This window comes from Maylandia zebra, linkage group LG3, assembly GCF_041146795.1.
Source record: "Maylandia zebra isolate NMK-2024a linkage group LG3, Mzebra_GT3a, whole genome shotgun sequence".
Lineage (NCBI taxonomy): Eukaryota > Metazoa > Chordata > Actinopteri > Cichliformes > Cichlidae > Maylandia > Maylandia zebra.
This window is the reverse complement of record NC_135169.1, coordinates 31,534,841-31,547,663: the sequence shown is the minus strand read 5'-3', so window position 1 is coordinate 31,547,663 and position 12,823 is coordinate 31,534,841. Positions and strand designations below refer to the sequence as shown.

Here is a 12,823-nt window from a genome sequence, read left to right as displayed (position 1 = left end):
TTTCTTTTATAGCACGGTTGTCGATAGTGCTAGCTAGCTTAAGCAGCGCTTGTTTCATAAAGTTTTTAGATATTTTTAAAAATGTTCATTAACAATACTGATACCCTAGCAATAGCAATAACCCTAGCAGTAGCAATAACAAAACTGCAGTCTAAGGCAATCAAAGATATTATTTGGCTTTAGAAATAACCAAAAAAAAAACGTTACTAGAAAACTTATGCTAATATTAGCATCTATTACCCATTTGTTAGTTTTTAATACTTAAAAAAAATACTGAATACAATTAAAATCCAGGCCTTTTAAATCAAACAAGCCTTAAAAAGGCAGGTACAACTAAATTAGAGTAGAAGAACTGGTAGAAAAATAAGGTAACATAAGAAAGACGCGTCCACACCGCTACCAAAAGTAGCTACTCGTTCGCACTGCGGACAATAAAACTGTATACAGTGAAAATAAAATAGAGTGAAATTAAATAAACACATGTATCAAAACACATCAAAAAGACCTACAGAGGTGGAACCTCTGCAAACACACCCTTAAAGCACAGTTAATTTAGGCTACACCATTGGAGTCATCTGTGGAAACCAGCCTGATATAATGCACGAACATGACCGACTAATATCATTAACCCCGACAACAAATACCATCTACTCTTCTAATGTTTCAGTTGAATTTACTCAAGTATAACAGAAATATTTGGTTATAAAACAAAAGGGATCATGCTAACATACAGACAGTTCTTTCCTATGAAACCATCACTCAGATCAACCAGCCTGCAGAGTGAGTCATAAAGCTCTGCATCCTGCTCTACTTCTTATCCGTGACCCTCTGACAGGTCTGTGACAGCCAATTAGCAGCTGGAGAAGGCGGGCCTTTCGGGGAAAAGCGGGGAAGGGGTGAAGCATGACGTTGGGTGTCCAAGACGTCACTCAATTAGGAGAGATGATTGCTTTAAGGTGGAGATGGGCTGGACCCAAACCAACAGACAGAGCAGTGAGTTTGTGCAGGTGTGTGTGCATGTGTGTGTGCGTGTGTGTGTGTGTGTGTTTATAGCCTATACCGCCCTTAGCCTGCACAGATGATTAGCATTCTGGTCACAGCAGCAGTCAGACTCCACTGAGGCTGAAGCTTCCTCCATCCTCGCCCACAGTGGTGCAGCAGACCAGTGCTCAAGTAACATTACAATAAACAAACAATACAGCAGCAATAAGCAGGAAGGAAACATGTTTTTGCACAATGTACTTTGTTAGAGAATGAATACATTAGATTTTTTTAATGTGCACAGGAGAGTCAGTGTTTGGGGGTTTGTTTGGTTTTTTTTGTTTTGTTTTTTACAAAGATCAACTCATTTTTTAGGACATTTTCTTAATCACCTGGGAGAAAACTGTCTTGCAGCCAGAAGAAACAGACTACAGAAATCCTTTAAACCCTCTGTAACTACACTCTCATGGCTCGCTAACTAGGGCTGCCACGATTAGTCGACTATCGAAATCGTCGACGACAAATTTAATAGTCGACGCGCCGTTTGAAGCTTTGTAAGATCCCAAAAGACGCAGGAATAAGTAGTAGGATTTAAGAGGACTGAAACAGAAGATGGCAGCACTGCATGAAGAAGGATGCCAGCTGCCGTTAAACCTCGAAGAAGAAGAAGAAGAAGCTGTGTCCAGAATTCATAGCGCAGCCCAGCTCAGGTTCCAACAATGGCGGCAGCTACTTACGTAGTTTTAATATTACTCTTATTATTCTTTCTGGGTCACAAAATAAACGTTTAACATATTTTCAGGCGAGAATGTAGCTGTGTAAACCTCAAACATCTGCTCAGTTTATCAAGACACCGCATACTTTCAAAAGCGCTCCGACGTTTTCGGAGACGTCTGTTACCCACTAGCTCGATAGCTAGCCAGGGGCAAGGCTCACTAGAGCCGTGAGAACACCGGACTCCTGACCAATCATTTTCAAACCCACCGCCGTCTTTCGCTACTCAGGTTAAACATGATATATAAGTCACTTAGACAACTTAAAAATGTTATTGTTGGGCTTTTTTCAGTATTTTATTTGTTCCTGAGTAAATCAGTTTGGCTGAGATTAAAGTTATAGTTTTTACACAGCTGAATAAACGTCAAGCAGACAGCTGATTATCAGAAGTGTGAGATGGTCAAGAATATACTCCAGTGTCCTGTTATATTTTAGGTAGCAAGGAGCAGACGGCTGAGTTTATTAAATTTCACCGAAACAAACTGCAAATTTCATTAAAATTTAATAAACTATCAGCTTGTCTTTATTTTTAGTTATCACATACCTTAAACACTTAAAGCTGTAAGCTAATGATAGTTATATAAGAGAAGATGCTGCTGGTGCAATAAGCTGTACGTTTTACGTACAATGGATGATGATCTGACTAGTCGACTATCAAAATAATCGTTTGTGGCAGCCCTATCGCTAACACATCTAAGAGCACAAACTCAGTGCATTTAGACATGTAGACATGATGAAGACGACCTGCTGAAGTTCAAATTGAGCATCAGAATAAGGAAGATATGTGATTTATGTAATTTTTCCACACAGACCTCACTATAGTTCAGACCACTATGAGAGTGGCCTGAAAAAAGTGAAAAATAGAAACTATCCAGTGAGCAGCAGCTCTCTGGGTTAAAAATTGATGTAAGAGGTCAGCAGGGAGTTGGCAGACTGCTTTGCTGATAAGAAAGCAACGGTAACGCAAATAACCACTTGTTATAACCGAGGAATGCAGAAGAGCATCTCTGAATGCACCACAGGTTGCACCTTAAAGCATAGATTCTTCCTACCACTTTAGCCTGATGCTGGTTGCGTAATGATGTAAGGGCACACTTTGGCACTCTTAGTGCCAACAGAGCACCAACTAAAACCCACAGCCGGCCTGAGTATTGCTGCTGAACATTTCTATTTCATTACAACCAGTGTACCCATTTTCTGACACAACACCATGTCATGAAGCTTAAATCTGCCAGAGTCATCATCGTTACCAGCAGTACACAATGTCATCAGATGTTCCCGAGACCAGTTCTCAGCAGCTGACTCATTATGCATTATTAATTAGTTTAAGGTTAAAAACAGCTTCTTTAGCTCCAGCCTTTAAAGGTTCTGTTGAAGACCTTCATTGAATTTTTCTAAGTAGGTGGTTTGATCTTTATTAAGATCAAACTTTTTTTATGATTTCCACAGAGGCTGAACGCTTGACATTTCAACAAAAATAAAAAGCTATATTCAGAAAATGTAATATCGGCTGCAAGTGGGAGGAAGCACATTTGACATCGTCTGACTCACGGAGCTGGACATGTCGTGGTTTCATCTGATGAACAACTTGGTTGTCAAAAGAATCAAAGCTGCACTCGTTTCTATTCTCGTGAGTCATTTAGAGATACGGCAACTAAAAATGTGACATTTGGGTTCGGTATTTATTATACACCACAAACCAAATTTGTACAGCTCTAAACTGGCTCTACCGACCAGGGAAGCACTTATAACTAAATGTAGACATTTCTAAGATCTGCATTTCCTGCTAGACCTACAGTCTGATTCAGCCTCACGCAGTAGCAACAGTTTCAGCCAAGGGAAACGTCTGGATGATGTGCTCTGAGTCAACATACAAACAGCAGCAGCAGCCTGCTGGCATATCATCTGTAGTCAGTCGCAGTCGGAGCTGTCCCGATTCAAATCTTATCAGTGTTTGTCCAAACGGCGTCCAATCCCGCTGACACACATTACAAACTGATAGCACTGCCTGCTCATTACAGCCAGGGAGGCAAGCAAACATGCACACAGAGGAGGCTAATTATGGTCCAGCTGATCAATATGCATGAATGCTTTACTATTTAGCACGTAGAAAATGAGGAAGGAAGACAGAAAAAAATAGAGAGAGAAGGGAAAATGTTTTATATTTTTTAAGGAAATGAGCAGCAGGAGAGCGTGGCACTAATTCAGTGCTTTGAATACAGTGCGTATTGATCGAATGAAGATGGCACTAGATTAGAGGTCGGTGAGCTTTTCTGTTGTCCTAACATCTGGTGGTTTCCCACCAATAACAGATTCAGTTCATGTGAAAACGCTGCATGTTCAGATGAACTGAATCTGCTTTTTGGGATTTCCTTTCCTGGATTATTAAGCAGGCATCAAGACACAACAACAGACAGGTCAAAGGTTAGGCGCCTGTTAACATCCTCCCTGCAGAATACAGGCTGCATGGCCCAAACTGAACACACAGGCGCGCGCTCTCATAGGTCTTATCATAATACTGACTTAAAGCATTAAAAACAAGATAATCATCGTCTTGATTTCCAACAGTTCCCCCATCCCTCTGACTGTTCAACCTCTGACATCACTGCCCATCAGTGAGTCAACAGATCACATTCAAACATGGATATATTTAATGTCTACAAAATCTTTAATCTCCAAATGAAATCAGATTTTATGTTAGCAGTAATGTATGTAGGACATCAATCACACAAAATAGTTTGACCTTGAAGCAGATTCTTGACATCTCTATTAAAACTTCTTATTGTGATCAGGCTTAAACATCCAACAAAAATGAGCCAATCAAAAGAGGAAAGCAGAAAAATGCAGTCCTCCATGTCCCGCTAACACATCTGGCATTTTAGAAGGACCAAGTGTCTTTAATCAGGGTCAAGTGTTAAAGTCACAGGCGTTAATGTGGCCTATACTTCTTCTGAACCAGCCCACTGATGCATCACACCTTTGAGGGCTACTGAACTCATTAGGTTAGATTTGTAATATCTAGGCCAAGTTCACACCTGGCTTTGACACAGATCCCATCCCCCTGCTCTATATGCAAATCTGCTCTATATGCAAAGAAAAGCCATCAATGACCAGACGATGGAAATCAGATGGCTTGTTTTAATGTAGTTGACACGGACATGCAGAGGGCTCTAAAGTACAGTCGCCTAATCTTCCAGGTTCAATCCCAGAAGTAGACATAAGTCCCTTTGGGATTGCACCGGGAAGGGCATCCAGAGTAATAAAAATGTTTTCAAACACGTGGAGCTCCCACAACCCTTTGTGTCAACCTTTTGTGAATAAGAAAGCAGCCGGACTATACATATGTAGACAATTTTATAGAAAAATAAGACGAAAAAAAATAACGCAATAGCTTTAAATAGTTCTTGAATTCCAACTTCAGTCTGTGGCTCATTCGTTCCCCTGTGAACACTTAAATTCAGAGTGTGTTTTGTCTTGCAAAGGGCTGATGGAGGAATGAGAGTGAGCAACATGGCAAAAACAAAGAGAAGTCACAGAAATAACATCCCGCTGAAAATAAATACGTTCCGTCCATAGCTTTCATTTAACAGCGACTCTCAACGCGCTATAAAAGCTTTATAAATTACCAAAAAAGGTTCAACATTAATAGAGCCGAACCTCACCTTGGCACACAAGTATTACTGTTTTCAATAAATAAAAACAGTAATACTAAGCTACTTTTCATCAGCTAATGGGCTCTGGGAGAGACGGCGGCCTCTTGTCGTCCTAATCTTTCCGTCCACGTCTGCTTTTGTTGTTTTAGTTTCAGGAGCTTTTGCGACAATCTGGGAGAAGTGCTTTTTAAGTAAGGGGCTATAATTAAATGTGCTGTGAGACGCGCGAGTGCAGAGCACCTACTGAGGATCAGCTTGGCGATTAAAGAGACTTTTTTCCCTCCTTTTTTAAAAACCTGAATATTCTGTTCAGGAATATTAGATGCAAAATGAAGCCGTCAATCTGTTCCTCCTCTGTGGCATTTCCCTTTTCCATGTGTGTGCATGCATGAGTTTGCATGAGAGAAACAGGCAGAAACTGCTTCTATCAATAATTGCCTTAAATTGAGTGTTTAGGTGGGTTTCAGTGTAAACCTAATCAATCCATTCTGAAGGTGTGTCCCTTCCATCAAAGGATGGCAGGCTCTTTACAGCTGGGTCACAGTCACACTGGCGTAATGCATTAGGACCTCCTGCAAGCGTGCACTCCTCTGCATACTCCTCATTTCCCCCTCTTTTCTCTTATCTCCTTCAAGCTGTCCAACACTGTTCGCCAACAAAAAGCAGGACTCTCTCTCTCCTTCTGCCTCTCATCTCCTGCCCACTTCCCACTCTCCATCCGAGGCTTTTTCCATTTCTCCTCTGGCAATCGGCGATTCTCCATCCTCTCCATCTGTCTCATCAGATAGCGCCTCTGTTTCCTTCCATCCCATCACGCAGCTCCTCCTTCCTCTCCTCTTGTTTTTAATGGGTTTGTTTTTCCCCTCCACAGTTGATACCAACATCGGATTTTCAGTCGTTTGGTCACGTTCCAGTCCGGCCCACACTCCACACGTCCTGGCTCTCTCGGTCGTGTCTATTTTGGTTTCGATTCTTGCCTGGTTGCTGTGCTGACGGTCTTTTGGTTTATGAGCTACAAAGCTAAATTGATTGTGCCAAATACCCTCATTAATTAACAGGATGAATGTCCTGGGCAGTGGGACCTCTGTGCTGTTTACAGCAGCAGCAGCAGAATAACTGGGGCGTCCTCATGGTTTAGTGGTCTAACAAGCACATCACATCATGCATCTGCACGTCCGCTGTGTCTGCGGTGGTTACGCTCTGGTTTTTTCTTTTTGTTTGTTGTTGTTGCACACCACTGTTGCCCCAATTACTGAGCTCAAAGTTCTTCACAAGAGGAAATAGATCATTACCACAAGATGACAACAAAAGCTTGAGCAGCGTAATACCCGAGCACAGTGACGTAAAACGCTTATCTCACCGCCTTAATTGACAAGAACGACAAATCACATCCTCCATCTATGCTAGGAGAAGCTATTAATAAGATGTAGCTGCAGTTGCAAGGATGCTGTGTTGTACATCATGGCTAACAGTAAATGTGCATGAATGTAAAACTTGGTTTGGGGTCATTTAGTAACAGAGTATCCATTACACAGCTTGTTGATCAGGGGAGAACTGATGAAGGCTTACTTTGCGTAAAGTAATGAAAAGGCTTTATTGGCTAACTTGTTATTTACCAGTAATCAGCCCCTTAATGGGACTCAAATACCAAGATGAAAATGAGCAAAGAGCAGATCTGAGCGTGAAACCGCACACTCACAGGCCAGTGAGCACATCCTCCAGAAATCTCCTGTCAAGACACTTAAAACGACCAGAATTTGCAAAATATACTTAAAGTTTTGCCCAAACCACCAAAAGCTCTTCAGTAAAGTGTTTACAGAAGAAGTCAACACTGTAGCATTCACAGCCATCACATTAGGGGAATCCTGTTTAAAGTTTTACCGTCACTTTTTAGAACCGATTTATCAGCATCCCAATATTATCATCTATCTGCACATTCATCAGCATTTAAGATGGCCAATGAATGAAAATGAAAGTAAAGAGATGAGAGAAGCACCCTTCAACCACAATATGACTGTTCATGTTGCAAAGCTTGTCCACCAATGGGCAAAATCCAACTTGCCTCTTACAATAGACACACAACAACAAGCTGATCTGAGAACAGTCGGGCAGAGTTAATAAATAACGACCCGTAAAAAATGTCAGGAAAAACTGCTGATGTTTAAATACTGGCATTAAAATCTGCTTCTATAACAGCAATCGCTGCAGAAGGAGAACACTGTTTAGACAAACCCCCAAAATAATTAGCTATAAAATAAAATGTTTAGTATACTGTCCCCATTAGTCCCACGCTTTGTGCCAACAGAACTTCTTAAGTGATTGTGACATCAGCTCAAATGCATCTGATGCAATGACGTCTGTGACGAGCGTAAAATAACCATTAAGCACTTGTTAAACTCATGTTTGGATTATAACACATTCCCTTGGCAAGTTTTCCATCTTGGCCTCAAAACGTTTCAGTGCTCCTGGTGGGATTCACAGTAACTCATGTGTGGCACTATAACCATACTTGGCATTTAATTAAACAGTACAGTGGCTCTGCGACGCTGAATACCAGTCATGACCATAACCTACAAGTCAACGTGTGACAAAAGCAACGGTCTTAAAAAGGTAGGATAAAACAGAAGAATAGTGTGTTTATTGACCTCACTGTGATATCTGCGCACATCAGTATGATCTACTGTGTCCTCCCATGTGAGCCTATGCTTGCTCACCTTGCTCCACCATCAATAACTATGTAATTATGTAACTATTATCAATAACTGTGCTGCAAGTGGAAGTGATGCAACACATTCCATCCATTTTCTTAACAGCCTATTAAGCCCCACCACTCCAGCCACTCAGAAGCCCATCCCAGCTGTCTCTGGGCAAGATGGAGGACACACCCCAGACAGCTCATCAGTCCAATGCAAGGATAACACTGAGAGACAGACAACCCTTAATGTTCACAGACATAATTCAATTCAATTCAATTCAATTCAATTCAATTTTATTTATATAGCGCCAAATCACAACAAAAGTCGCCTCAAGGCGCTTCATAGATACAGAGAAAAACCCAACAATCATATGACCCCCTATGAGCAAGCACTTTGGCAACAGTGGGAAGGAAAAACTCCCTTTTAACAGGAAGAAACCTCCGGCAGAACCAGGCTCAGGGAGGGGCGGCCATCTGCTGCGACCGGTTGGGGTGAGAGAAGGAAGACAGGATAAAAGACATGCTGTGGAAGAGAGACAGAGGTTAATAACAGATATGATTCAATGCAGAGAGGTCTGTTAATACATAGTGAGTGAGAAAGGTGACTGGAAAGGAAAAACTCAATGCATCATGGGAATCCCCCGGCAGCCTACGTCTATTGCAGCATAACTAAGGGAGGATTCAGGGTCACCTGGTCCAGCCCTAACTATATGCTTTAGCAAAAAGGAAAGTTTTAAGCCTAATCTTGAAAGTAGAGATAGTGTCTGTCTCCTGAATCCAAACTGGAAGCTGGTTCCACAGAAGAGGGGCCTGAAAACTGAAGGCTCTCCCTCCCATTCTACTTTTAAATACTCTAGGAACAACAAGTAGGCCTGCAGAGCGAGAGCGAAGTGCTCTAATAGGGTGATATGGTACTACAAGGTCATTGAGATAAGATGGGGCCTGATTATTTAAGACCTTGTATGTGAGGAGCAGGATTTTGAATTCAATTCTGGATTTAACAGGAAGCCAATGAAGGGAAGCCAAAACAGGAGAAATATGCTCTCTCTTTCTAGTCCCTGTCAGGACTCTTGCTGCAGCATTTTGGATTAGCTGAAGGCTTTTCAGCGAGTTTTTTGGACATCCTGATAATAATGAATTACAGTCGTCCAGCCTGGAAGTAATAAATGCATGAACTAGTTTTTCAGTGTCACTCTGAGACAGGATATTTCTAATTTTAGAGATGTTGCGCAAATGGAAGAACGCAGTCTTACATATTTGTTTAATATGTGCGTTGAAGGACATGTCCTGGTCAAAAATGACTCCAAGGTTCCTCACAGCGTTACTGGAGGCCAAGGTAATGCCATCCAGAGTAAGAATCTGGTTAGATACCATATTTCTAGGCTTTTCAGGGCCGAGTACAATAACCTCAGTTTGATCTGAATTAAGAAGCAGAAAGTTAGCGGCCATCCAGGTCTTTATGTCTTTAAGACATTCCTGCAATTTAACTAATTGGTGTGTGTTATCTGGCTTCATGGACAGATAGAGCTGGGTGTCATCTGCATAGCAGTGAAAATGTATGCTATGTCTTCTAATGATGCTGCCTAAGGGAAGCATGTATAATGTAAACAGAATTGGTCCTATACTTGCCCTTTCACTTCAATGTCTTTTGTAACTATACATACTTCAATAGTTAATCAAACATGCATGTCTTTGGACTGTGGAGGACACGGAGAACATGCTAACTCCACACAGGAAGACCCCCAACCAGCTAGCAGAGTTCAAACAGAAGCCCTCCTGCTCTGAGGCGGCAGCTCCAACGCCCTGCTCCACCCTGTAGAGCATCAGTGATTGTTTTTCCTCGCCCCAAGCATACACCACACTTTGATGCAACAGTATCCATATGCTTCAACTCAGGAGATGACTCTGATGGAGACTGCTATGCCTACACCAGCATCATACCCATTACAGTAATCTCAAAGTGCGACATCAGATGGAAAAATCGCCATCTGCACACGTTTCAATTCAACAAGTGGAAGAAAAGAAATCTTTTCTGATGTGCTTTGTGAGCCTCTGACAATCAGCTATCTCCACCCTCTAAGCAGCTCTACATGCTGGTTATCTCCCGCACGCACACACCCTCTCCTGCTCTCCTCTCAAACTTGCCTGTGTCTACTTACGGTGCCCTGATCTCCTACGCATGCATGTGCGCTTGCATTGATGAGTAAGCACATTAGTCTTGCAGCACGTGTGTGTGTGTGCATGCATGTGGTAAATGTATGTGTCAGTCTGACTGTGTGGGAGAAGCAGAGAAATAGAGTGGGTGAGTGCGCACTGGCATAAGTAGGTTACAGGTAGTACATAACACGGTTATGATGTGTGTGCGCGTGTGTGTGTGTGCACACCGCATGGGTAATACTGTATGCATTACATGCATGAGCAACTATGTGTGCCCCTCGGTGAGTTTTCGGTTGCTCTGACTCATATTTATTCTGAAAGCAGAATACAAATTATTCCTTCTCAACAGTAAAATGTATATATACAGTGTGTGTGTGTGTGTGTGTGTGTGTGTGTGGGGGGGGGGGGGGGGGGGGGGGGGGGGGGGGGGGGCCAGAGTGCTCATCAAAATTCCGTCATGGCTCTAGAGTGTGTGTTTTTACCCACAGCAGGGGAGTTATTTGAGTGTGTGACTGCATGTAGGTGGGCAGACCTTTCGTTTTTGATGTTTTATACTAGGCCATCTAGTACGCATATTCCAAACGTGGGTGGCTGCTGCCTCGTTTTGGAAGGAGTTCACTGTGAAGAGTGTTGGCAGCCCAGGTGGGGGCAAACAACAACAATCACCAAAAAGGTTTGATTAGGCCACCAGTGTTCAGAGAAGTTGATGGAAGAGAATGAAACTTCCTCAAAGCAGAATAATTTTGGGTGATCAAGTTGAAACAAAATGCAGATTTTAAAAAAAAAAAAAGGAAAGAAGTAGAGCAGGCGAACCCGTGGGAGAAAGTGAAGGTGAACGTGTTGTCACGGATTATGGTTACGGTGCTGTGTTGTGAGGAGGTAAGGAAAAGAGCAGGTCACTCATAGAGCTGAATAAACATGAGCATGTGTATGTCCCGGGGTCCAGCGTTGCCATCTGCACACTAACATAATGCTCTGCATCTGGACTGAACCAAAACACACTCATAAAAAAACAAGCAACAAAACACACAGCCAATCACTCCTGCTTAAAAACCAACAACAACAAAAAAGTCTTCATCATCATCATCAACAACAGTACAGTTACAACACGTTTTGTGACTTTTTAAACACATGGCTTGTGGAAATGTATGAGGGGTTTTCTCAGCAATGGTGACAAATAGCAGCTAGTGAAACCGGCAGAACGCTACAAACAATGACGACACAAAACTTATGGCGCCTTCAAGAGGTGTTGTGGGATTCGTGTGTGTGTGCATGTGTGTTCATAAAAACAAAACAAAAAAAACAAGGCCACATAAATCCAACAACAATCATTACTGAAAATGTAAATTTTCCAAAGAGAGAGCCACGGCACAGCCAACCAGAGACTGACGCAAGGGCACAGATGAAGTTCACAACAAGTTAAACTATGTACCCAAAAATATATCTGTATTGTAGGGCTGCTCGATTATGGCAAAAATGATAATCACGATTATTTTCACTGAAATTGAGATCACGATTATTTGACGATATTTATTTAACCCTTTAAGACCTACCATAGAACCAAGTCCGCCAGAGCTTATATTATTTTTTTACATGCTGTAGTGCCATTTGTGGGAGCATTTCAAGTTGCTATACATCAATACAACTGTTATAGCCCATATTTTAATAATATGTATGCATTAAGTCCATAGTAATTACATAAATTGCAAAAAAGTGCAATAAACTACAAAAAAAATTGAAAATCGCTTTTGTTTTGTTTACATATATTTCTACTTGGAGAAATTTAAGAGGTTTATCCCTCAAAACTTTAAATACAATAAAGTTGCAAAAAATAGTTTCCCACCACAGGAAATTTATTTTGAGTGTCTTCATAGTTTTATTTTGGAGATACAGCAATTTTTATATACTGCAGGAAAAACAAAAAACAGTCCTATGATGCAAATTTGCAAAGAAAACAGCATGTGCATCATTTCACTGTGGGAAGTGTTACGAACAGCTGATAGGAACGGCAAAGCGTGTTTCTGGAATATTATGTTTTTGTTCCTGCAAGCGCTTTTTATGCAATTTTTGCAAAGCTATATGTGGAACGAAACCGTGACCGAGGACAAGCTGATGGCATCAGATGTAAGTACAACTCCTCCGGTTTCATATGCAAAACAAATTATTGCGCTAGCTTACACGGTTCAGGTTCTACAGGGATTTAACAATAGTTACGCAAAACGGAGCGTGCTGCTCTGACCAGCTTTAAAGGGTTAACAATGACTTTAAAAAATAATATAAAATAGTGTGCAACACCACTGAAGTTTTTTTTTTTTAAACTCTCTTTTCAACCAACGGCAGTCACTCTCCAAATAACTTCTGCTTAGCTTTCCGAGCTTCCCTCGGGTCCTCTTAATCAGCGGTCTCCAACCTTTTTTGCGCCACGGACGGTTTATGCCCGACAATATTTTCACGGACCGGCCTTTAAGGTGTCGCGGATAAATTAGGGAGGGGCTAATAATCGGCTCAGTCATTTTTAATGATCGTTGAAAGCCCAGATCGTAATCGTGATTAAAATTCGATT

At 41.6% G+C, this 12,823-nt stretch overlaps 1 protein-coding gene across 2 annotated transcripts in view; it reads right to left on the bottom strand.

Annotated features, from left to right (window-relative positions):
• The window catches only part of pacs1b (phosphofurin acidic cluster sorting protein 1b), a 71,843-nt gene that overhangs the window by 43,036 nt on the left and 15,984 nt on the right, over nucleotides 1-12,823 (bottom strand). The gene's annotated exons all lie outside the window — the stretch shown is intronic.